The sequence below is a fragment of the Ursus maritimus genome, unplaced genomic scaffold, assembly GCF_017311325.1.
Source record: "Ursus maritimus isolate PB19 unplaced genomic scaffold, ASM1731132v1 scaffold_20, whole genome shotgun sequence".
Taxonomy (NCBI): Eukaryota; Metazoa; Chordata; class Mammalia; order Carnivora; family Ursidae; genus Ursus; species Ursus maritimus.
In genome coordinates, this window is record NW_024424453.1 from 9,719,101 (window position 1) to 9,743,786 (window position 24,686).

The window sequence follows — 24,686 nt, forward strand, 5'->3', positions numbered from 1 at the left end:
TCCTGCTGAGTGGGGAGCCTGATGCGGGGCTCCATCCCAGGACCCTGGAATCATGACCTGAGCCGAAGTAGACGCTTAACAACTGAGCTACCCAGGCGCCCCTGAATGAACGCCATTTTAAACACAGTAGTATAAAAGAACTAGTACAAGAAATATGTTTTCTTCTCTTAACCCTCTCTGCCTCTTTCCTAAGGAAATTACTTTTAACTCTTTTACTATCCTTTTTGTAGGATTTTACTGTTATGTTCATATCTCTAAATGATGCATCTATACTACTCTGTTGGTTTTCAATTTTTGATGTCATCTTTTGATTTTCTTCTGTGGTGGATGAGGAATTAGCTCACTAATAGCATCCCCACATCTCTTTCAGTTACTTTATTGGTTGGCTATCTTTGTGACTTTAACAATTTCGCTTACATTTTTTTTCTCCTGCTCTGCCAAATAGAAATACTCTACCTAGTGACCATGGTACTCCTTTTACCAATCCTTTCTCTCACTTGTCCCTCCTTACTTCTCTCACATATAATAATCTTTTCATTCTTTTTCAGTATTCATCATTACTCCTTCCATGTTTTAATCACAGGTTGATTTTAAAAGTTTAATATCAATAAAGCTTACATAATATGGCTGCATAAAGTTATGTTATTGTGAATACATAAATGTTCACCAGAGCAAGTAATCCCCTAATTTAATTTTTAATTGCTCAATTTTAGTTAAGGATACTGCTTAAGAACATGGTATCTGAGGAAAAGGGTAGATTCTGAAGATTTCTATACCAGAGGATGGCATCAAATTCATTAGAAAAAAGTCGAGTACCTAAAAGTCATTTCGACAGCTAGCAATCTTCATCAACTCAATGAGATGAGTAAAGTTGTTATCTCAACTTTGGGGACGACGAATCTGAGTTACAGAGAGAAAAATAACTTGCCCCAGGTCATAGTGTAATTTTGTAATTGGTAGAGCTGACATTTGAATACTGTTGGCCAACTTTGGAGCCCAGACTTGCAGTCATGTTCTCTCTTAGTGATGCTGTTACTTTCTTGAAGTTGGTAAGATACAGAGGCAAGAAACAATGGACTGCCTTCTCTGTTAAAAAAAAAAAAAAAAATTGTTACCATTTTTGTAAAGACATCTTGGTTTAATTTCTTCTCTCTGCATATGGTGTTCCCTGGAGTAAATGGGCCGGCAGCCGAGTACTTCCTGATTAAGAGAAGGAAGAGCTATGAGGTAATTGATATAGGGCTTGGCATAGGGAAGCAGTGGGGTAAGAATGGTTATAGGGTGGGACCAGATCATGCAAGGTCTTTAATATCCCCCTGAGGAGTTTGGGCTGAATCTAATGAAGAAGGAAAGAAGACGATGAGCTTTGGAGTTGATGGGTGATATAAAAGTTGTAGTTGAGGAAAAAAGAGTGGCTTTTGAGGGAAAAAAAAAAAAAGTACCATGAAGGATTGATAAAGGGTCCTGCAATCTACTTGAGAAATTGGTTCAGGCATATCAAGGCCATGAGCCCTAGTCATGGACTTTTTCACAAACGTTCCATTACTATCTCTAATTACTTGTCAGCAAAACAGAAGCTATCATGAGCAAGTTAGAGTTATTTCAGCTGTCTCTTTGAAGAAAGGTAAATGATTATTTCTATTGATCTGTTTAAAGAGTAAGTCATGATTGTAGATGTGTGTAATAATAAGGTTTTCATCTAATTCAGTGACCTGTTGCTTCTTGCTTTTAAAAATCTGTGTCTGTATTGTCTGTTTTTTCAGGTATGGTGTGAAAAGATAAACCCCGAGAGAATATACAGGCAGGGGTCTGAGGCACCCCTCCCCCCAAATGCAGATATAAAATCAGAAAAGAAGGGACAAAATAAAAGACAGCTTTAAAGGCCTGTTGTGTTACTCTCTCTTTTATAATTTCTCCTTGCACATTTTTTCTCTCATGTCTATGTTCATTTATCATCGTTTGCCCTTTTCTTTATTCTTTATTTTGAATGTCCAAAATTATATCTGATGACTTTTTTAAAAAACCCAAGCAATATTGATCGTATTAAATACTAAGTAAAATTTTCCTTGCCTTTCTCCCTCCTTAGATGTCACCATAGTTGATACTTCGTTTGGCTTGTGGACTTGTATCCTTCCAGAGTGTGTGTACACGTGTGTGCACACATACAGAAAGGAGCCGCACCACTAGTGCCGGTCTCACAGGGAATTACACTTTTAAGTGACGAAGGACCATGAAAAATATAAATTTTTTCATAACCTACCTTCCTGTTGCTTCTTGTTGAGTTCCCATAGGGACACGAGACAAGACTTCAGCCGGAACCTAGGAACTAAATGCCTCATATTGTGAACCTTCTCTTGGCGTTAAGGTTTTAAGGTTAATTTCAGTTATTTTGTGCTTTCCTTATTCTCTAATTTTTGCACTTTTAAAATTTATTCACTTCTTTTCTCATGTTCTTATTGGTGTTTTGAAATATGGCAGGGGGGGCGCCTGGGTGGCACAGCGGTTAAGCGTCTGCCTTCGGCTCAGGGCGTGATCCCGGCGTTGTGGGATCGAGCCCCACGTCAGGCTCCTCCGCTACGAGCCTGCTTCTTCCTCTCCTACTCCCCCTGCTTGTGTTCCCTCTCTCGCTGGCTGTCTTTATCTCTGTCAAATAAATAAATAAAATCTTTTCAAAGGAAAATAAACGCCTATAATAGGAAATAGTTCAATAAATTGTGGAACTTCAATACAAAAAAAATAAAAAAATAAAAAAAAATAAAAAACTTCAAAAAAAAAAAAAAAAAAAAAAAAAAAAAAAAAGAAATATGGCAGGGCCAGAAAATCCACTTGGAAAATGAGAGAAGGCAGGCATGGGGAGCATAATAAATAGGGATATACAAATTTTGGTGGTGGGGTGGGGAAGAAGAGGGACCAGGTCTCAAGTTTCTTATTTAATTTAATTTAATTTAATTTTTTTAAAGATTTTATTTATTTATTTGACAGAGACAGCCAGCGAGGGAGGGAACACAAGCAGGGCAAGGGGGAGAGGAAGAAGCAGGCCCCCAGCGGAGGGAGGAGCCTGATGTGAGGCTGGATCCCAGAATGCTGGGATCACGCTTAACCACTGCGCCACCCAGGCGCCCCTTTTATCATTTAATTTTAATCTTATATGAAGAATTTGGCCAGTCCTCTTAGAGTCATTCTGGTGCATAGTCATTCTGAACTTTATTTCCTATTCTCTCACTATTTGCTTACTTCCTCCTGTCTCAAACGTATGCCTTAATTCCTGAGGAAGTGGCGAGTGGAAGCTAGGTATACACAAGGGGAGAATAAAAGATACGAAGAGTGAAGCTGTTCCGTTCTCCTCACACTTGCCTTCTTTTTCCACTCTGGGCACTCACTCTACTATTCACTGTCATCTCTCCTCCACCAAGTCTGCCTTTTTGTGTTTAAACTTCCTTCCTAAAGTTTTCGCATTTCCCTTCTCTTTTCACGGAAAGAAAGTTTGGACTGTATTGGGTTTGTAAAGCTACACGCGAGTCTACGAAGATAAGAATCCGTGGGTGGGTGTCACTCTGGCTCTGACGTGTGTTAGCTGGAGGATGCTGGAGCCATTGGCTACGCTTCTATTTGGTCTCGGGGATCTTCCTAAGATGCTTTCCACGTCTTTTCTTGTTCTGAGTTCAGAGAAGTATCATTAAGAACAAACACAAAGCAATGCAAATATTGGCAAAAACCCTGAAGATTATAGAGAGCACCAAAGTGATGGAGTTCTGAGGTTGTCAGTGGTCAGTGCAAATGACGTCCGCAGGCCCCGGCTGACATTCTCCTATTCACCAGGTGGATAGCACCCTTATTTGAAGAGAAGGTTCAGTTTTGGTCACGGCGTTTAAAGAAGGTAGTGGGGAAAGTAGCATATGGTAAGGAATAGCCACAGAAGGGAAAATGGGTTCTTTCCTTAGGAACAGGTCAAGTTTAAGAGGCTGGACATAACGTTTCTTGGTTGAACTATCCACTTTTATAATTCTGTGGCTTCTATTTTTTTTTTCTTTTTAAGATTTCTTCTTTTGACTAACACATGTGCGTGGGGGGGGGGGTAGTTTCCATGCCGTTGCTTTTTTGTGCTGCTTCTTTATCCCGTACTCATGTATTGTTGTCTTCCAGATACAATTCTTTTTTTTTTTTTAAAGATTTTATTTATTTATTTGACAGAGAGAGAGAGAGCCAGCGAGAGAGGGAACACAAGCAGGGGGAGTGGGAGAGGAAGAAGCAGGCTCACAGCGGAGGAGCCTGATGTGGGACTCGATCCCATAACGCTGGGATCACGCCCTGAGCCGAAGGCAGACGCTTAACCGCTGCGCCACCCAGGCGCCCCTCCAGATACAATTCTAAGTTTACACTTCTTTGTTCAATTTCTTTAATTTCTCATTTACTCAACACTTAAATATATTTTCTTATTTTTATTCATATTACTGGGATCTTCTCCCATTCTCACACACAACCTGTTCTCTTTTTTTCTTTGTCATTTCTTTGTTTCTTTATATCCGCAACAAGAAAAGAGGGATGCTAGTGTCAGGGAGAGCCCCAGAAGTTCTAATCTAGGACTTTTTCAGTGCTCTGGTACAGTGCGGGGGGGGGAGGGGAGTTATGGGATTTGAAGTAAAATAGCAGAAAAACAACCAAAAGTTCTAATAACAGCTTAGCTCTTTAGGTAATCACCTGGGTCAATTTCTCTGGCACTTATTTTCTTCATTTAAAAAATACTGATTCTGTGCCTTTCAAAGAATTGCGAAGATTAATGAGATGATGTGTGTGACAAGTCTTGTCCAGTGGTAGGTATATAAGCCTTAAGTAAATGTTACATCTTTCCCCTAATCACAGATGCCTGTTCATTTTAGTATCTATGTTACACACACACACACACACACACACACACACACCTTTCTTTCTCTCAGGATTGACAACCTGTATCGGTTTTCTGTTTGTATTTTTCCTCTAACCCTGTGTACTTACCCTTTTCCCTAGCTACTACATAAACAAAACCTAAGTCAAGCATATGATAAAGGTGTGAAAGAAAAACCTAAGGAAGTGTAAGTTAAACAAGTCCTTAGTTGATTTTAATTAGCAAGACAGCTTATTATTTAGAGTGCATAAATGTGGAAACACATTCCCCACTCCATTCCGATAATCACCGCATACCCACAATTCTCAATATCACCTGAGGTCTAATATCTGATCATTTGCTCTAACTTCTCTCATGATGTTTTTCAAATCCAAAAGTTGCTCTACTTCTAGTCACCTAGACTATTGCAGAAATTAAGCACCCTGTCCCCTTACTAAGGATAACTTCCCAGTGTTGTGGATTAAGGATTTTCCACAGGCCAGAGAGGCTGTTTTAAAAAATACAAAGAAGAGGACCGAAAAATTTTTAACTGTGTTTTCAAAAATTAAAAGAATGAAATACAGTTTGTGTGTGTGTGTGTGTGTGTGTGTGTGTGTGTGTGTGTGTGTTACCTTACCTGACAGGCAAAGGATAAAAAAAACCAAACCAAAAAACCCCAGATGATATTTAGTGTTGGCAGAGGCGTGTGAAAATGGGCACTTCCCTAAAATGCCAGTGGGAATTTGAATTAGTGTTTCTGGTTGGCAGTTTGACAGTAGACAAACCCTTCAGCTCAGTGGCTTTGTTTCCAGAAACTATTCCTATCAAAGTACCTGCACATTTGCACACAGATATGGCAATAGGAATGTTTATTGCAGTATTTTTTTTTGTAATAGCAAGAAAAGGCGAACAACCTACATGTACACTAATAGACAGTTTTTTCTTAATGCCTAAATGTATGTGCATAAAAAAAAAGGAAAGGAAGCTCAGAAGTTTATGCCTCAAACTGGTAATACCAGTTACCTTTGACTATAGGATTATGTATAACTTTCTTCTTCATAATTCTTCGCACATTGATAATTTGCATATATTCCATTGAGAAAAGATGAACATCAAATCTACTTAAAAAATCTGCTTATTAATATATAGGCTCCCAGCTGTGCTCTGATTAGGCCAGTACTATCTTGAGACCCTTGAGGTGGTCTCACTGCTTTCCGCCTCTTCCTCTGGTTGAGTGTGCTAAAAGCAAGTCTCTTGTTCTTTCCAAGTCCTTTTTCCTTAGTGTTGTCCTTTTCCTTTTTTTTTTTTTTTTTTTTTACGATTTTAGGTATTTATTTGACAAAGAGACAGAGACAGCCAGCGAGAGAGGGAACACAAGCAGGGGGAGTGGCAGAAGGAGAAGCAGGCTCCTGGCTGAGCAGGGAGCCTGCTGTGGGGCTCCATCCCAGGACCCCGGGATCATGACCTGAGCTGAAGGCAGACGCTTAATGACTGAGCCACCCAGGCGCCCCAGTGTTGTCCTTTTCCAGTGTTCATCTTTGCTGCCTCTCCTTCCACCGCTTAGATAGTAAACTACCATCAAACCATTTAGAACAATTTGTTCTTTCTTGAAGGCATCCTTTGTTTGTCTTGATATATCCCTTGTCAGAAATATATTCTCTTCCGCCTCATGAGCCTGGTAAACGCCATCTTTAATATCTCTGCTGCATTAGTTAAGGCATACTAGCCACTGTAAAATTATTAAAGCTCTGTATCTTTAGGACTCAATACACATTTCATGCTGCTTTCACGGGTGTTCCTGGATGAGTGGCTCTCTTCCAGGTGGTGATTCAGGGGCTCAGGCTCCTTCTGTCTTGTGGTTCTGCTCTTGTCAACATTTGACTCACAAGGTGGCCCGAGGTGTGTCTCCTTTCCAGCCAACTGAAAGGGGAAAAGAAAATAGAGAATCACATGCAGATTTTTATGAGGAAGTTTTAGTGGGCAAGGCCTAAATTCTACCAGCCAGAACCTAAGCACGTGGCTAAGACATGGCTAGGACCACAAAGGAGCCTGGGAAGTGTAGTCTCTGTGTGCCGTGGACGAAGAGGAAACGGGTTTTGGTGAACACATAGTAATTGCTGCCTTAATAGGCAGAAGCTCAACCCCTAGTTCCATGCCTAGCTCTGTAATGTCTTCAAGTTTTTGAATTTATTTGAGCATTAGTTTTCTTATTTATAAGACCTATCTACTACAAAGTGTTAGTATAAAGATTAAATTTTGAATCATCATACATGAAATAGATTCATAAACTCTGAAATGTTATGCAAATACAAGGAGGGCACTTCCATGAACACAGTTCTCACCGTTTGGCTTTTTTAAAAAAGTGTGCCTGGGGGCGCCTGGGTGGTTCAGTCGTTAAGCATCTGCCTTTGGCTCAGGTCATGATCCCGGGGTCCTGGGATCCAGCGCCGCATCGGGCTTCCCGCTCAGTGGGAAGCCTGCTTCTTCCTCTCCTGCTCCCCCTGCTTGTGTTCCCTCTCTTGCTGTGTCTCTCTCTGTCAAATAAATAAAATCTTAAAAAAAAAAAAGCGTACCTGACTTGTAGATTAGACCAGGAATTGGCAAACTACAACCTGTGGGCCAAACCTGGCCAGCTGCCTATTTTCGTAAATAATTAGAACATAGCCATGTTCCACAGTTTGTGTTTTCTCAGGCTGCTTTTGCATTACATGCAAAGTTGAATGAGTGCCACAGAGACTGTATGGCCCGCAAAACCTACAGTGTTTACCATCTGGCTCTTCGCAAAAGAAGTTTGCCAACCTTTGGACTAGACCGTGAGTGTCTGCAGTATTACTCATTTGTATTTAGTAGCGTCTGAGATGTAGCATATGCCCAGGGAATCTTTGCTGAGGGGCTGAGGTCTCTTTTTAGAGCCTATAGTTCAGAAATTATGCAGCTGCAGGCAATTTCAGTAGGAACGATGCCTCTCCACTAGAGTGGATGGACACTAGGTGCCTTTGCACTCTTTGAATAGCCAGATAGCCAAGATAATCAGGCGCCCTGAGTTCAGTCCCAGCTGAATCCCCTCTACTGTGCTGCCTTTGCCAGGTTCTTTTCTAAACATAAGCCAGTGCCCTTTCTAGAATGTCGTTATAATTGGTACAGTCCTCAAACTGTTTATAGCGCACCAGTATTCCACTCGTTATGGTTGGCACATATTAAGTGAATGATTATTGCAGTGAATAAAAGGCAGGGTAACGGACACTTGACTGAGAAATGATTTGATATTACAAGTGCACTGTTTCATTAATGTTGGTTTCTGCTTGTTACGTAGCCTGACTTTCGCTAGTTTGAAGACGTAACAGCCTGAACAATAGTGGTGCAAACTCGAGGTTCACTGAGCTAAATTTATTGATGCCCAGTAGCTGTTACGCATCATGCATTGTACTAGGTGCCAAGGATGGTACGTTAAATAAGTCCATCATCCCAGCTTGAGGCACATAGAGCTTCGTAGAAGAAGATACGGAAAGAATGGGCAGATCTCTCCTTACCTTTCACAGATAGGGAGAATTTTGTTGGGAGATACTTTTAGAGGCATTAATATCTGGAGCAACAGTTCCTTCAACTGTAATAATCAGGAGGTTGAATACTTTGGCTGGTTTATGGAAAAGTAGGGGAGAAGGGCAGAAGAGGAGAGAGAATAAGAGGACAAAAGATTTCATCAGTTAATTAATGATAGAACAGGGTCAAGATTTACTTCTCCACGAGTATTCTTAGTTACCCAAATCTAACCAAAGGCACTTGTCTAAATTGATTAAATCACATGGTACAAAAGAGGTGTTTTTGCAGCTATGTTTAGTACACACATTTTTGTAGCTTTCTCTTTTACCTTTTTGTTTGGAACAGTTAGATTTTAAAAGGATGCAAAAACACAAGGTATGTACTTAGAAAATTTTTGTAGAATTTAGCTATTGAAAATACCTGGTATGTTACTCTAAGAAATTTGCAGAACATGGACAGGATCTCATTCCACTTGGCATCCTTAGAATAGACACGATGGCCTACATAGAGTCTATGCTCAGTAATTGTTTATTGATAAAATATTTGGAATTTTGCAATTAGAATGAAAGATTTAATACCCTTTTTAATCACAAAACAAAAGGAGAAAGAAATATATATACCTAGAAGGCAAAGATCAATCAATAGTTCAGAGTTCTCACTGGGGCTGGGATGTTTGGTTGCCTGCATTCTCTGTTCTCTCTGGCCTCCTACTTTGCCTAGTTTCAGCCTTGTGATATAAAAGCTTTTAGATGGTGGCAGTAGTTCCTCTAATTCTTGTGAATGTCCCCATCATAAGCTTGTCTAAGCAGTGCTTTCAAGGTCTTTTATTGAACTACACAGGTGATAGGCCCCAAGCTGGGATATGGAAGATGGCAGCTTCAATTTGGGTCAGCTGTTAGGCTTTCTCTATAAATTCTGCTGATTCACTAAGGGGACCATCCTCCCCTTTTCTTCAAAATGCCAGTTCTTCATGTGGCATTATGTTTGAAAACTGCAGGCAGATAGGGATTTGGACTATATGGAATGTTCTGCAGAGCACATCAGACCTGTGTTATTTGGTAAATTTCATATGAAATTCAATTACCTATGAAGTCACCCTAAGGGAGCCTCTCATCCTAAGATAACATAGGAAAGAGAAAATTGTCAATTTATTTTCCAACAAGTAATTTTTTTTAAAAGGAGCATGTTGATTTTCTTTTAATAATGTAAAATCCAAATGCACAAAAGATGAGACAAAACTCGTGAGACTGATATGGGTAAACAGGTAGAAGAATTATTTTAACCACCCACCGCCACCTCGACTCCTGCTGCGGTTGAAATAATTTAGCTCAAGTTCAGGTGCAGCTATAGTTAGAGCATCTCCGACATTAGGATATTAGGAGAGAGTATATGTTTCTTGGGGACAGAAACAGTATTGTTTTCCTTCATAAATCTCTACACTCCTTAGTATAGTGTTGTGTACGTGGCAGGTTTCTAGGAGCTTTTAACTATTGAAAAGTCCTTATTGTATAAGACCTACTATTGCTGGCTGGAAATAGCCTTGGAGTTTTCTGCTGCAATCTCAATTTCAGATGCCTTTAGTTTCTGCAGCATTCTGAAGAATTTCAGAATTTGCTCTGAGAGCTAGCCTGGGGAGAGAATAGGTCAGTAAAAGTGGCTGTTGACTTCTGAAAGAACATAGTTCCAAAGATGGTGTATTTAGATGGTCACAGGTCTGTGGTTTTAAGAAATGTTTGACTTTCTATTGTGTTCAGCCTGTTAGGCCCCAAGGACCATGACGCAGAGCGGGGAGTGGCTTTATAGTTCAGGTGCTGGTGCTTTCTCGAAAGGTCCAAGTCTAGAAAACGTCTGGCTCCCTCATCCATGGATATAGAAAATGAGTCTAAGAAATGCTTTCCAGGGGCGCCTGGGTGGCACAGCGGTTAAGCGTCTGCCTTCGGCTCAGGGCGTGATCCCGGCGATATGGGATCGAGCCCCATGTCAGGCTCCTCTGCTAGGAGCCTGCTTCTTCCTCTCCCACTCCCCCTGCTTGTGTTCCCTCTCTCGCTGGCTGTCTCTATCTCTGTCGAATAAATAAATAAAATCTTAAAAAAAAAATAAATGCTTTCCATGTTAAGTAAATCACATAGTGGGCTCCTGGCATACCAGTGTCAAATGAAGCAGAAAGGTCTTTCTTCTAATGATTGATTAATGTTTGAAAAAGATTAGGTGTGAATGACCATCTCACCGCTGGCAGGTGCTCAGGAGCAGTAAAGGAATTCTGCAGTTTGGAGCTCCAGAAGGCTCCTTGGTTCTTCAGATAGCCTTTGTTATCCTGATGGACTAGGAGCTTGAATGACCTGTACCCAGCATCCTTCATCGCTTCTTTTTTTTTTTTTTTTTAAAGATTTTATTTTTTTTTATTTATTCAACAGAGATAGAGACAGCCAGCGAGAGAGGGAACACAAGCAGGGGGAGTGGGAGAGGAAGAAGCAGGCTCACAGCGGAGGAGCCTGATGTGGGGCTCGATCCCACAACGCCGGGATCACGCCCTGAGCCGAAGGCAGACGCTCAACCGCTGTGCCACCCAGGCGCCCCTCTATCGCTTCTTGATGCTTCAAAGAAACTGGGGAGGCTTGGTTTCCAGTGGCTGGTGGATTGTGAGGGGCTCCACATATTTCCAGACGGGGTAACTAGGGAGACAGTTTGGATTTTTGCTTTTCAATGTGGTACTGCCTCGTTGAGCTTTAACTCATGACAAGGAGATAAGTTGATTCTGTGGTCTGCTGGGTAATTATGTGTTCTAAGTAAGATTAACTTCTTAATTACTTCTGAAGGAGAAGCTGTAATATTGAACTGTGATTGTTTTTGGCAGGCAGCCAGAGAGAGAGCACAATTAAATGTGTGACTACTTCTTTCCAACTATGAAAGGCATACCTCTAGGTAGGATTATTTAGCCACTGGATCAAGACAGACCGAAGTCCTTGCATCAAAGATGAATGGAGATTAAATGTAGAAACAAACTTGTTTAAAATCAAGTTTTATTTTTTAAGGAATACCCTTTACTAAATTATTTTGTGCTTTACTGATTAAGCTTAAGGAGTAAATAATGGGAAATGATTGGGAATATCTTATCTTTTTCTCAAAAGTACAGTTTCAGATTATGTAATTCAATACATATTTTTAAAATAACAGAAGGGAGGAAAAATTCTATTTCCTGCCACCCTCTTAAGTTCTGTGGCTGGGGCCCTGTAATTTGGAGGGACAAAAGGCAAAAGAATAAGAAGAAACATACACATTTTTTAATATAAATTTTATATGACATAGGAGCCTTCATAAGGTAATGAACAACTAAAGGAACAGTTGAGCCTGAGTGTTTTTTTGTTTTTGTTTTTTTTAGAAGATTTTATTTATTTATTTGACAGGGAGAGACAGCCAGTGAGAGAGGGAACACAAGCAGGGGGAGTGGGAGAGGAAGAAGCAGGCTCCCAGCGGAGGAGCCTGATGTGGGGCTCCATCCCATAACGCCGGGATCACGCCCTGAGCTGAAGGCAGACGCTTAACGACTGAGCCACCCAGGTGCCCCCTGAGTGTTTTTATACTAGGTTTGATGAAGAGTGAGAAAAAAAAGTGTTAGGACAACAGGGTGTGAGCTAAGAGTAGTGAACGGGGGGAAACAACACTGGCTCTGTTGGATTTTTCCTGGCATCCCTGTCTTCACAGGTAAGGATGCGCTTTATAAGGAGGTTTAGGAAGGGCACCTCTCACAAGAGAGCGTTATGTATGACCTACTTCGGAGGAAAAGGAGGAAGTCAGGGAGTTCTTCCTGTACCTGCCATGTCAAATATTCAGTATGCCCAGGTGCCATATTTCAGGGTAGTGTATTCTGACATTATAATGTTGAACTGTGAGTTCTGACTATTTCCTCTAATCCTTTACTTGAGCTAATCAGTACTCAGCTGAAGGGCAACCCTCTGCAGATGTCCAGAGGGCTCTCTCTAAGCCGTTCTCTCCTCCTGTCATCTGTCCTATGAACTCTAGCTGCCTTGGTCTCCTTGGACTCCCAACTTTGTCTTCTCAACTCAAAGAGACCATTGAGCTGTTCCTGGGTTTCCCCTTTCTAAGTCTAGAAAATCTCTCCAGGCAGTAAGCAGAGGTAACCGTTCAGTTCATTTCATGTGATTCCCAGCTCTTGGGGATTACTGTTCTTCATGGTCTATGATGGGGTTCAGGACACGCTAACCCAGAATATGGCACCTTGGCATGTCGAATATTGTAAGCCAAAGGATTTGAGAAATGGCATGCGCAGGAAGGACTTTCTGACTTTCCCCTGTAGCGGGTCATAAAACCCAAGAAGGACTTTTGTTGGGATATAATTGACAATCAACATTGTGTAAGTTTGAAGTGTGCAGTGTGTTTTATTTGGTACACTTACATGTTGCAAAATGATTACTCCCTTGGTATTAGCTAACACCTCCATCATGTCGCATAATTACCATTTCCTTTTTATGGTGAGAACATTTAAGGTGTGCTCTCCTCACAACTCCCAAGTATACAATATAGTATTGTTAACTATAATCACCATGTTGTATATTAGATCCCGAGAATTTGTTCATCTTACAACTGGAAGTTTATACCTTTTACTAATATCTCCCTATTTTCCTCATTCCTCAGCCTCTGGCAACCACCATTCTATTCCCTGTCTCTGTGAATTCAGCTTTTTAAGGATTCCACATATAAGTGATATCGCTTGTCTTTCTCTGCCTGGTTTATTTCACTTAGCATAATGCCCTCAAGTTTCATTCATGTCGCAAATGGCAGGATTTTCCTTCTTTTTCTTGGCTGAGTAATAAATATTCCATTGTATTATATGTGTGTGTGTGTATGTATATATATGTGTATATATGTATGTATATGTATATATATGTGTATATATGTATGTGTATATATATGTGTGTGTATATATATGTATATATATATGTGTGTGTATATATATGTGTGTGTATACTACATCTTTATCATTGATGGACACTTAAGTCGTTTCCATGTATTGGTTGTTTTGAATAATGCCTTAATGAACGTAGGAGTGCAGCTATCTCTTTGAGATCCTGTTTTCATTTCTTTTGTATATATTCACAGAAGTGGGATTGCTAGGTCATATGGTAGTTCTATTTTGAATTTTTTGAGGAATCTCCATGCTGTTTTCATAGTTGCTATGGAATTTACATTCCCACCAACACCGCACAAAAGTTGCCCTTTTCCTGCATCCTTGCCAACACTTGATATTTCTTTTTGGTGATAGCCATTCTGTCAGGTATAGAGTGATGCCTCATTGTGGTTTTGATTTGCATTTCTCTGATGATTAGTGTTATCAAGCATCTTTTCATGTACCTGTTGGCCATTTGTATGTCATCTTTGGAAAACTGTCTATTTAGGTCTTCAGCCCATTTTTAAATCAGATTGTTTGTTGTTGCTATGAGTAATTTGTTGCTAAGAGTTGTAAAAGTTCTTTATATGTTTTGAATATCAATCATTTATCACGTATATGACTCACAAGTGGTTTTTTTTTCCCATTCCATAGATTGTGCTTTCATTTTGTTGATTGTTTCTTTTGCTGTGTAGGAACTTAGTCATTTGTTGTAATCCCACTTACTAATTTTTGCTTTTCTTGCTGTACTTTTGGTATCCTATCCAAAAATATCATTCTGAAGTCCAGTGTCATGGAGTCTTATCCCTATACTTTTTTTCTAGGAATTTATGATTTCAGTCCTCATGTTTAAGTCTTTAATCCTTTTTGAATTAATTTTTGTGAGTGATGTAAGACAGAGATCCAATATCATTCTTCTGCATGTGGTTATTCATTTTTTCACTATTTATTGAAGAGACTCCCCTTTCCCCATTGAGTAATCTTGACTCCCTTCTCTAATATTAGTTGACTGTATATGCAATGGTTTATTTCTGGATTCTCAGTTCTGTTCCATTGGTCTATGTGTCTGTTTATTTGACAGTACCATATTGTTTTGATTACTATAGCTTTGTAGAGTAGTTTGAAATCAGGATGTGTGATTCCTCCAGCTTTGTTTTTTCTTTCTCAGTATCATTTTGGCAATTTGTGGTCTTTCCTGGGTCCATATGAATTTTAGGATTGGTTTTTCTTCTTTCTTTCTTTCTTTCTTTCTTTCTTTCTTTCTTTCTTTCTTTCTTTTTTTGTGGGGGGGAAGATTTTTATTTCTTAAGTAATCTCTACACCCAACATGGGGCTTGAACTTAAAACCCCAAGATCAAAAATCACATGCTCCACCAACTGAGCAAGCCAAGCACACCAGGGTGTTTGTTGTTGTTGTTGTTGTTGTTGTTTTTGGTGAAAAATGGCATAGGAATTTTGATAGGGATTGCACTGGATCTATAGTATGAACATGTTAACGATATTAATTCGTCCAATCCATGAACATGGGGTATCTTTCCATTCATTTGTGCTGCTTTCTTTCATCAGTCTTATAATTTTCAGTGTACAGATCTTTTACCTCCTTGGTTAAATTTATTCCTAAGTATTTTACTGCTTTTGATGCAATCATTAATGGGATTTAAAAAAAATCTTAAGATGTTGCATTGTTAATGTATAGAAATGCAACTAATTTCTGTATGTTGATTTTATACCCTGCAACTTTACTGAATTTGTTGAGTAGTTCTAATAGTTTTTGGTAGAGTCTTCAGATTTTCTTTATATAAGATCATATCATCTGCAAAAAACCCCCACAATTTTATTTCTTCCTTTCTGATTTGGATGTCTTTTATTTCTTTTTCTTGCCTGATTGCTCTAGGACTTTCAGTAGTATGTTGAATAGGAGTGGTGAAAGTGAGCACTCTTGTCTTATTTGCAATCTTAGAGAAAAAGCTTTCAGCTTTTCACCATGGGGTATGATGTTGGTTGTGGGTTTGTCATATCTGACCTTTATTATGTTATATTCCTTGTATACTCAACTTATTGAGTGTTTTTATCATGAAAAAATGTTGTATTTTGCCAAATGCTTTTTCTGCATCTATTGAGATGATTGTATGATTTTATCTTTCATTCTATTAATGTGGTATATTAAATTCATTGATTTGTGTATGTTGAATCATCCTTACACCCCAGGGATAAATCCCACTTGATCATTGTGTATGATTCCCTTAACATACTGTTGAATTCTGTTATTAATAATTCATTGAGAATTCTTGCCTCTGTGTTTCTCAGGAATATTGGTCTCTAGTTTTTTTGTAGCATCCTTTTCTAGCTTTTGTGTCAGGGTAATGCTGGCCTTGTAAAATGAGTTTGGAAGGGTTCCCTGAAAAGGACTTTCTGACCTTCCCCTGAAGTAGGTCATAAAACTCTCATGTGAGAAGTGTCCATATAACCAGAGGACATCAGCATCTTTATCTCTGAAAATGAAGGAACACAGAGAGGAATCTGAGCAAACAGACATTGCTAAGTTTCCCACAGTTGACTACACTTACCTCATACTCTTTGTCCTACAGTATCTTTCCATGAGTTTCTACTTTTCATCAAATCTAGCATAAGATCTCTCATGTTTAACTGTTTCTTTGGATCCTCACTTCCTTATGAAGGCTCCCATATTATATAAAACTTACATTAAATAAATCTGTATGTTTCTCCTGTTGATCTGTCTTTTGTTACAGGGGTCACAGTTGAGAACTTACTAGGGTAGGGGAAGAAGATACCCAAAGTCTTGAAATCTATTGTTTCACATATCTTGTTTGTTTGTTTATTTTTTATCTTTTTTTTTTTTTTTAAGATTTTATTTATTTATTTGACAGAGAGAGACAGCGAGAGAGGGAACACAAGCAAGGGAGTGTGAGAGGGAGAAGCAGGCTTTCCGTTGAGCAGGGAGCCTGATCCAGGGCTTGATCCCAGGACCCTGGGATTATGATCTGAGCTGAAGGCAGATGCTTAATGGCTGAGCCACCCAGGTGCCCCATATTTTTTATCTTTTTTAAAAAAGATTTTATTTATTTTGAGAGAGAGAGAACACAAGCAGGGAGAAGGAGCAGAGGGTGATGGAGAAGCAGACTCCCCCCTGAGCAGAGAGCCTGGCTTGGGACTCTGGGATCACGATCTGAGCCAAAGGCAGATGCTTAACAGACTGAGGCACCCAGGCGCCCCTGTTTGTTTATTTATTTGGTGTTTTACTCTGTTTTGGTCAAAAGCAGAAATCTCTTTTCTGAACTATGCTTGCATGTTTATTCTTTTTTACTGAAGGATCAACTTATCTAGCTGTAGATCCATTAAATTTGTGTTTGTTTTTGTTTCTGGGATTTTCTTTCCCATTATATCTTCTAACTAGTTACTGTATGAGTATATGAAAGCCATTTAATTTTGCATGTTAATTTTATACTTTCTGACTTATTAAATTCTTTTAATTTTTGTTTTTGATTATTGAGTTTTATAGATATGCTGCTGCATAATCTACAAATAGACGCAATTTTATTTCCCTTCTGATTGTCATGTCTTTGGTTTTTGCTTGTCTGATTGCATTGGCTAATACCGCCTCTACTACAATGTTATATAGAGATAATGGACATCCTTGCCTCATTCCAAACCTTAACTGAATGATTCCAGTGTTTCCCTGTTAAATAAGATTTTAGCTTTGTGACTGAGGGATACACACACAAACAACACACATGGAAATATCCATTAATTTCTTTTTTATTGAGTGTTTTTTTTAATTAAAAAAATTTTTTTAGAAGATTTTATTTATTCACTTGAGAGAGAAAGACAGAGCGTGAGCGAGATCACGAGTAAGGAGGTGGGGTAGATGGAGAAGCAGGCTCCCCCCTGAGCAGAGAGCCCCACGTGAGACTTCATCCCAGGACCCTGGGATCATGACCTGAGCTGAAGGCAGACGCTTTATTGACTGAGCCACCTAGGCGCCCTTATTGAGTGGTTTTTTAAAAAAGAAAATCAGGAATGGTGTTCTTCGAATGCCCTGAAGGCCATTCCATAAGTGAGGTTTGTCTGTAGTTATTTTTTGGGCAATCTTTTATGATATTAAGTTACGTATCAGTATTATATCTGCTTCATAAAGCAAATTTGGCAACAGCTTATGATTCTTTTTCTGTGTTCTGGAATAATTAGGCAGCATAGAGATTATAAATTATTTAAAGGTTTGGTAGAATTTCTCTCATAAAACCACAGGTCTGGTGCTTCTTTTTGGGAGTAATTTTTATTTGGGGAGAACAGTTTTCTCTATTCTTTGAAAATTGATGTTTGAGTTTTTATCTGTATTGGAGTCAAATTGGGGAAAGTGCATCTTTTTTGGAAAGTATTCCTTTTCTCTAGGTTTTCAAATTTATTTGCTTAGAGTTAGTGAAAGATTATTTTTTGGTATTGTAAGCATATCTTCTGTTTCAATAGTCTTTCCCCTTTGTCATTTTCTTATTTTACCTATGCTTTCTCATATTTTATCTTGAGCATATTTGCTAGTAGGTTTTTTGGGTCTATTTCCTTGACTTTTTTTTTCCCTCAAAGAATCTGCACTTCAAAGTTTATTTAGGGGGTGCTTGGGTGGCTCAGTTGGTTAAGCGTCTGCCTTTGGCTCAGGTCATGATCTCAGAGTCCTGGGATCAAGCCCTGCTTTGGGCTCCCTGCTCAGTGGGGAGCCTGCTTCTCCCTCTCCCTGTGCCACTCCCCCTGCTTGTGCTTTCTCTTTCTCTCTTTCTCAAATGAATAAATAAAAAATCTTAAAAAAAATAAAGTTTATTTAGTAATCTTCCTCTTTTTTGTAAAAAACTCTTTGTTTCCTTTGGTTTACTAGCCTTTTAGAAGGTACTTTTTCTTCCCAGAAGAGATTTTTTGTTTGTTTCCACCACTTCTAGGATCCCACTGCCCCCTTCTTTTTTCCATGTGGTTGATGTCCGATTCCGAGGTTGGCTATGTTGGGTTGTAGTATTTATTTTATCACTTATATGTAAATTGAAATTCACAGTAGTATCTGACTCCTAGTTATTCTCTGGGTGTAGGTTATGGATGGTTTTACTTGCTTTCTTTTGGTGGATGTATGGACAGATCTGGATTCAGGTAGTTTCTATTATCTGCAAGGATGCTGAAGGATTAATTCAATAAAAGATCAATAAAATAAAAAGGTACAACTGAGAAATATTGACGAAAGGGGAATATTTTAGATAGAAAGATCTAAGAAGACCTTTATAAGAGGTGGCATTTGAGTAGAGGCCTGAATAAAGTGAGAAAGTGAACCATATAACAGCTAACAGAAGAGTGTTCCAGGAAGAGGATACAGTAACTGCAAAGGCCCTGTGGCAGGGTAAAGAAGGAACGGCAAGGAGGCCAGGGCAGTGGAAGTAAAGTCAATGATAGAAAAAATAGTAGCGTATGGAGTCAGAGAAGTAGCCAGTGGTCAGACCATGGGATTTCAATTTTTTTCTTTTTGAAAGATTCATTTATTTACTTAGAGCGAGAGCGAGAGAGCGCAAGGTAGGGGCAGAGGTGGTAGTCTAGTGGAGAGTTTCGAGTGGAGATTTTTAGAAATGATACAATTAATGGTAATGTATAATTAGAGTCTAGGTGGGACCATTGAAATGGGAGGCTGTGGTGGGTGGGTAGCAAGATCACAGGAAGTGAGGAGGTCTAGGAACAAAAATACCAACGTGTTGGGTGTATCCTCCAATATGAAGTCAATCTCACCAGGAATGATGGCAGGAGTAGAAGTGGAGGCTGGTGCAGAAGTCGAGGGGGTGAGACAGGGTCCCTGAGGGGCGGTTCACAAGTGCAGGAGGCCAGGTAGCAGGTGGGAGAGGCACAGGTGTATGCTTTGTTTTTAGGTGAGGGCTGTTGGTGGCAGTGGTGGAGGAACAGTCTGAAAGCAGCAGCGAGGAGGACAGGTAAATGAGATAAAAGGACTTACAAATCTCCCTGCTTAGAATAAGCACTCTATTAAGTGGTAGCTGATACTTAGTACTAACTGTCTGAGGAGTAAATGATCTTGAAAATGTAAAGCTGTGTTCAAAGTGGGCTCAGAAAATGTGAGTGTGTTCAACAGGGTCCCAAACAAAAACCAACTCCCTTACTAACCTGAAGGGGGATTGTGGCCTCCTGTATTTGAATGTGGATTTGTCCTGCCGACTTGAGAGGACGCTGGTGGATACTAACCTTAGTCTAGCCATCTCTGCAGTGCTGGTTTCTCTGTGTGCATTAGATAAATGACGCAGTGACAATGCAGATTATTAGCAATCTATGAAATGATCAGATGTAAGAAGTTTAACGTGGTGCTTTTTAGTTTAAATGTGGTAGCTGTTTGAGGGATCTAGCAGCATGAGTGATTAAAGTTAACTGGCTCCCCATTGCCCAAAGTCTCCTGGAAGGCTTGGAAAAATGAGAGTTAGGGTTAGACGTAAAGTCAAATAAACGCTAACATCTAACTCGGACTTTGCCCTGGCCTCCTGCTCGTTTAGAATGATTTGATCATTATGTTCACTGAGAAAGTCAAATTAATAAGCTTGTTCTGCATGGTTAACTGCATGGGTCCAAAGGCGCTGAGGCATAACTTATATATTTTTAGAGATTCCTGGAGGGAGGAAAGCCTAGGAAGTTAGGACTTGTACATGGAGACGAGATATTCACGTTTGCTTCTAGTTTATCCTAGGGAATATTGATCATTTTCAAGGACTAATTTAGAAGTAGCACATCTGAGAAGATAGTTGGAGCATTTAATCTGCCTGTCAGCAAAAGTGAAAGAAGCAGGGATTTCTTTTATTAATGTTTCGTATGAGATCAGCTGGTAAGGTAATTTCATATGGAAACAGCGATCTAGAACTAAGGTGAGTAAGAATGCATTGTGTTTACTCAATGTTTAATTTACTTGCTGAAGGACATTAAGCTCCAGATGTTTTTCCATATTAAAATATTTTTCTTAGTTTGAGAAATTATAATATTAATATGTGGTTGTCACTGGAGATGTTAACACCGAAGTATATGGTGTAAACTGTAAAAGTCCTCTTTCAGACTCTCCTGCTTGCTGTTCCACACTTCGTAGGTGTTCATGACCGTTGGTGAATCTTTCCCAACGTTTACCCTATGCACATGCAAACATACTCTTAACAGTAAAAATCTATCTTATTATACATTCTGTTCAATTAATTAGTTTTGATTTATTTTTTTCTCTTTTGCTGTCTATACGCACACATTCAGATATATGTTCATATTGTTATTTACCCGTCTGCCCCATTCTTTTTAACAACCATATTTTCTTTTCTTTTTTTTTTTTTTTAAGAGCTAGCACATGTGCACACGCTCTAGTGGGGTGAGGAGGGGCAGAGGGGAAGGGAGAGAGAATTTTAAGCAGGTTCCATGCCTGGCACAGAGCCTGTCACTGGGCTTGATCTCACTATCCTGAGATTGGGACCTGAGCCAAAATCAAGAGTCGGCTGCTTAACCGACTGAGCCACCCAGACGCCCCCCAACTGTATTTCCAATATTATGGTTATACCATATTTTAAGAAACTAGATCTCTATTGACAGTTGTTTGTTTTTTGCTCTTACGGATCATGTTGTAACAGATACTCGTTTACATTTGCCTTTTTACCCTCGTGCAGTGTAGAAGTGCCGAGAATCGAAGCTGTAGGCTGGAAGAATAGGAAAATTTTGATGTGGTTAAAGCTCTCCAGTGGATGATTACGCCTGTCGTCCCACACTCTAGCTAACACTGGATGACACCAGCCTTTTAAATCCAGTCAACAATAGAATACCAGAAAACCCCAAAACAATAGAATACTATTCTATTGTTTTACTCTGCATGTCTTGAATCCTTAGCATGGTTGGACATCTTCTCATGCTAGTAGAATTTTCTCTTCTCCATATTGTCTAAGTTCTGTAACCATTTTTACATCAGTTTCTCATTTTCTTATTGATTTGTAAGAGCTCACTGAGTCTGAGACAAATGCATTGTCTGTCACATGAACGGCAAATATATGTATCCATTTTCAGTTTCTGATTTTGTTTATAGTGTGTTTTGTCATTTCTTTTGCAGCTTATTTAATATTATTATTATTTTTTTTTTTGAGAGGGAGAGAGAGTACAAGTGGGGGTGGGGTGGGGCAGAGGGAGAGGGAGAAAGAATATTAAGCAGGCTCTACGCCCAGTGCAGAGGCCTACACTGGGCTCGATCTCAGGACGCTGAAATCATGACCTGAGCCAAAATCAAGATTTGATTGCTCACCTGACTGAACCACCCAGGCGCCCCTCTTTTGCAGTTTAAACATTTATTTATTTATTTGAGAGACAGAGAGAATGTGTGATAGTGTGCACGCGTCTTGGGGAGGGGGAAAGGGAGAGAATCTCCAAACAGACTCCCCACTGAGTGTGGAGCCCGACTTTGGGGTTCGATCCCTTGACCCATGAGATCACTGAGCTGAGCTGAAACAAGAGCCGGCTGCCCAGTGGACCGAGCTGTCCAGCCCCTTCCCCCCACACTTTTGTAGTTTAAAAGAAATATTCCACTTTGGTGACCTAAGGCTAATTTCAAGTTTCTAAATAGTATTTGGTTTGAGAGGGCTGTAGCCCCCTGCCCACAGCAGTCCCCCTGCCTGGTGTGCTGTGGTTATCTCCTCCCGCAGGCTCTCCAAGAGGACGGGAGCCCACTGAGTTCTTGTTTGTGGCACTATTCGATTATCGTGTCACTTACAGGCCATGTGTTTTAGTGGCAAGAGTATGGATTTAGATTTAGAAGTTCTTGGGTTTTATTTGTTGTTTGTTTCTTTCTTTCCCTGCTGTATACTAATTGTGTGATTTTTGGTGAGTTTCACTTTTGAAGCAAGGATTATACCTGTCATGTCTCACAGGACTATTGTGATAGTCACAGGATATAATGAAAGCAAAATGACATAAGCTATAAAGGGTGCTATATGTATTTTTATTATGTGACAGGTCTTTGAAGAGGACCACAGGAAGTTGTAAAAGTGTGACACTGTCTTTCCTCATGCCTCCCTATGCCCTAGGTCACACATTCTGAGTCTTATTAATTCTACTTTTGTACTCATTTGTTTTCTAATTTATTGTTAAGTGAATGAATACTTAGAGGAATTTTTTTTTTTTTTTAAGTAGGCTCCACACCCAATGTGGGGTTTGAACTCACAACCCTGAGATCAAGAGTCACACACTCTACTGACTGAGCCAGCCAGGTGGCCCCTAATTCTACTTCTTAATAGACTGTGGAATTCTTCTCTGTCCTTCCATTCCTACTATAATCATCCTAATCCAAATCGGAGCTGGATTAAAGATGATTCAGCCTGGTAACTGGCCAGGGTGCTGTATGATAAGGGAGTGCTGAAATGACTAGAAATGTGAGATGGAGAAAATTGGTTGGAAGTTACTAGGGGGGAGAGAAGTGAGACCCTGTCTCTCCCCATCCCCTGGTAGGGTTGCTCTGAACTGTAGCATAGGGTGTGCACTGTACAAGCAGCACACCATATGGGATGACCCTGCTGAAGGATATGCCCTTGTCAGATGGCCTTGGTCTGCTTGGAAGGAGGACAGGGTCTACTGAGTGTCATGGTTTGTTCTGTTGATCAGGGTATTTAGATAGATGAGCCCATATATCTCAGTTCTGCCCTCGTCTAAGTCTGTCCTGGTGCACACGGGTTTCTCCAGTTGTCCCCTCAGCCACACTCTTGTCCTCCCAAACTGTTCAAGCCACAGCCAGGCTGATTGGTAGAAAAGGGCAGCCTCATCACGTCACCTCCCTGCTTGAAAACCTTCAGGGGATTTCTGTAGCTCTTAGGATGAAAACCCAGATCCTTAGCGTGGCCTAAGAGGCCTCATGAGGTGGGTCCTCTTTCCCCTCCCACCACACTGTCTCAACGCGCCTGCGCAGGTCATCCCTTGTGATGGCCTGCTCCTGCCTGGCTTTTCCTTTGCTCACTGCTGCTCGGCCTGCGCTCAGACTGAAAGCTGCCTCCACAGAGAGACCTTCCCTGATGCCCCGGGCTGTCAGGTCCTCTGCCAGTTGCTTTCTCTTTATAGCTTGCTCTTTTTGTAGCATGTAGGACAAATAGTATGAACCACTTTGTTGTCCAATTTGTTGTGTCTTGTCACTCACTCTTGCTTAATGAGGACAGGCATTCTGTCTGTCGTGTTCATTATTGTATCCTTAGCACCTAGGAATACATCTTGTACACACTAGACACTCAGAATTGATTTGCTGCAAGATACATCAATAATTGTGGCGATTTGGGAAGTTTAACTGGGACCAGGCTTTTGTCCTGCGGGAAGATGGGCATTTGTCAGGCAAGCGGGGCCTTTGCAAAGGAGGAGTCTCCTTTGGCCGAGAAGGACATCATGATGGAGGCCTGTAAACATACCTGGGCTACGAATGATCCCACTGACCCTAATGGTGCCTTTTTAGTGACTTCTTATCTCCTTCAAGGCCACCTGGACACCAGCATCTTATGGTGATGGTTCTTCTTCCTGTTTTGTCTCTTTGTGTTTAATCTGACTTGATGAATGGGAAAGGGGCGAAGCTGGGTGTCAGGAAATCCCCACCACCATCCTTGCCCCCTGGGCTTGGGGAAGAATTTAAAGTCCTGAGCTATGACCCTATCTATGGCTATGCTACTCCTTTGCCAGGAGATTTTGAGATGACTCTGCCACTAATGCAATTAGGCTTTTTCTCTCATTTGATCCAACAGACAAATTTTCAAGCAGTCTCAGCTTTCAGTCTGAAAGCCTGCGCCAGTTCCTCTTTTATTGCCTTGCAGTAAACTCGGCAGGTTGAAGACACGAATTGCTCTTTCCCAGAACCCTGCCAGAATTTCTCTGCTGCATATAATGAAGACATTCAATACTAGGGAAATGGAAGAGAGCAAGTTAAGTGCCCAGAATGTAAGACTCTAACTTTGCCATAGGCTCAGAAATTCTTAGAACTGGGTTAGAAGTTCCATAGATGCTTAACACTACTTGTTGAGTGGATCGAAGAACTCATCTTTACTGTGTCTTCTCTTCACACAGTCATTTCTTTTTCTCTTATTTCAGGAGTTAAACAATTTTTTTTAAATTTCTAGTTTATTTTTTATAGACTTTTGAAGTTTCTTGTGAGGTTTTAGAGTGAGGGTGCAGGTTAACTGTGTTTGCTAATATCAGTTAAAACCTTTTCCATGTCAAAGACCATGTGGGTGTTGCTTTACCAGGTATTGTTTCTTAAAGCTCCTTGTACATCTTTTTTCTTTTTCTTTCTTTCCTTTTTTCTTTTTAAAGCTTTATTTATTTATTTATTTATTTATTTATTTATTTATTTATTTA

The 24,686-nt window shown here is 40.1% G+C and overlaps 1 protein-coding gene across 1 annotated transcript in view; it reads left to right on the top strand.

The window, feature by feature from the left end:
* Nucleotides 1-24,686, top strand: part of PLCH1 (phospholipase C eta 1) — a 234,211-nt gene that overhangs the window by 73,256 nt on the left and 136,269 nt on the right. The gene's annotated exons all lie outside the window — the stretch shown is intronic.